At 38.1% G+C, this 2,363-nt stretch overlaps 1 long non-coding RNA gene across 50 annotated transcripts in view; it reads left to right on the plus strand.

The window, feature by feature from the left end:
• LOC126984514 (uncharacterized) overlaps window positions 1-2,040 on the plus strand; it is a 5,680-nt gene extending 3,640 nt beyond the window's left edge. For all 50 annotated transcript variants that reach the window (XR_007736901.1, XR_007736912.1, XR_007736934.1 and 47 more), the window contains one exon: window positions 1-2,040. This exon is cut by the window's left edge. This is a non-coding gene — a long non-coding RNA (uncharacterized LOC126984514).
• The last annotated feature ends 323 nt before the right edge of the window (window positions 2,041-2,363 follow it).

Here is a 2,363-nt window from a genome sequence, read left to right on the forward strand (position 1 = left end):
ACCTGACCTTACCTTTGCCTCCTCTACTACTACTACTACTACTACTACTACTACTACTACCACCACCACTACTACTACTACCACCACCACTACTACTACTACTACTACTACTACTACTACTACTACTACTACTACCACTATTACTACTACCAATACTATTACTACTACTACTACTACTACTACTACTACTACTACTGCTACTACGCCGTTGGTTCATAAAGTGGGCGTGATGGACAGTATGGATTCAATTTGATGACTCTCTCTCTCTCTCTCTCTCTCTCTCTCTCTCTCTCTCTCTCTCTCTCTCTCTCTCTCTCTCTGTTACTTAAATTATGGCTACTTTTCTCGTTAACTTACTACTATTTCCACTACTTTTCACACACACACACACACACAAACAAACACACACATCTTTTTGTTGCCCTTAAGTTGCTGTCTGTGCTGTAAAAAAACTAAATACCCCTAAACTTTTCTGAGCCCACACATCCACAGTTGATAAGGCTTTGGTAGGGATTATGGAAGCATTGCCAGGGGTAGTTGTATGAGCCTAGTGATACCCTGGACAGAAAGGGGTATTTTATTTATTTATTTATTTATTTATTTATTGCAGTGGAGAAAACAATTAAAGGAGGAGAACAAACACAAATAGAAGCCATATTCCAAAACCGTTCTCCCACATCTGCTAAGCCTTTGATAGTGATTATGATAGTATTGCCAGGGGTAGTTTTATGAGCCTAGTGATAGTTTGACAAGGCTTTATTTATTCATTTCCTTACTTTTTTATCCATTTTTAAGTTCTGCCTGTTGCACCGGTAGGTTATTTTGATGGGGCCAGCCCGTTCATAGCGCAGGCAAGTGTTTACAGTGACACCATCTTGCTTGGCTCATGCTGCCCCTGGAACTGATCTTTGCCCCACTGTAGTGTTGCTAGGAATCAAGGGTTGTTCGGGAAGTAAGGGGAATCCAGTAGCGAACCGGAGCATTCGAATCAACAGTTGTGATTCAAATGTTCCGGAATCACAAGAGACGAGCAAGCTAATATTTGCCCCGCGCGGTTAGTCAGCTTTAATCCGGGTTGACTGGTGGTCTTAAGGACAGCACGTGGGTATAGTTTTAAGCCACTCGCGATGATTGAAAATTGTCTGTTTGTAGAGACGGACGGGACTTGAACAGCATGCAAGGGGACCGCTCAGCCAACACCTTTTGCACAATGGATGTGAAAACGGTTCAAAACACTCATTAGAACGCGACTCCTCTCCTTCGTGACCTTGGGAAATAGTGTTGCGTCCAGAAAACGTCAAAGAATACTGAATCTACTATGGCTGCTGTTATTACTAATGTTGTTGTTGTTGTTGATGTTGTTGCTGATGTTTTCGATGCCTCAACAAGTCTTCTCACATAGGTTAACATCACACACACACACACACACAGCTCAAAAATATTATGCATCACAATTAGAAGCGAGTACGTGTGTGTGTGTGTGTGTGTGTGTGTGTGTGTGTTTATCATGCGTCAAGCGTTCAAATGGGACAGCTTTGCATATGTGATTTTCTTCCTTTCTTTCTTTTTCTTTCTTTCTTTCTTTCTTAATCTTCCCTTCTTTCCTTTCTTTCTTTATCTCATTCTCATATTCTTTGTCTTTCTCTCTTTCTCTTTATGCTTTTCTTTAATTATTTCTCCTTTTCTTTTTTTCCTTTCCTTTTCCCTTTTTCTTCTCTTTTCTTTTTTCTTTTCATTCTATATGTACTTCGTTTGTTTTGTTATTATTATTATTATTATCATCATTATTATTATTATTATTATTACTATTATTATTATTATTACTATTATTATTACTATTACTATTATTATTACTATTATTATTACTGTTTGTGTTGCTATATCGAGAGAGAGAGAGAGAGAGAAAATAAACATAGCATGGAGGGAAAATGAGGAAGAGGAGGAAAAAAAAGAGGGAGGAAGGAAGAAAAATGGAGGAAGAAAAAGAAGAATTAAGAGAGAGAGAGAGAGAGAGAGAGAGAGAGAGAGAGAGAGAGAGAGAGAGAGGAAAAAAAGAGGAAGAAAAATGGAGGAAGAAAAAGAATTAAGAGAGAGAGAGAGAGAGAGAGAGAGAGAGAGAGAGAGAGAGAGAGAGAGAGTAAGTGGATTAATGTCACAATATGTCGACCCTTTGTTAAATTGCACCAGTTCGAATCCATCTCTTTGTTAGGATTTTTTTTCACATTCTTTTCCTTAATTCATCGTTATTTTTTTTCATTGTTTTTTTTTCCCTTTCTTCCAGTCCATTAAATTCTGACAATAAGAGAGAGAGAGAGAGAGAATTGCGTCATGGTTAAGTCTCGAGAGGAAAAAAAAAGAAAAGA

The sequence above is a fragment of the Eriocheir sinensis genome, chromosome 57, assembly GCF_024679095.1.
Source record: "Eriocheir sinensis breed Jianghai 21 chromosome 57, ASM2467909v1, whole genome shotgun sequence".
In the NCBI taxonomy this organism is placed as follows: Eukaryota; Metazoa; Arthropoda; class Malacostraca; order Decapoda; family Varunidae; genus Eriocheir; species Eriocheir sinensis.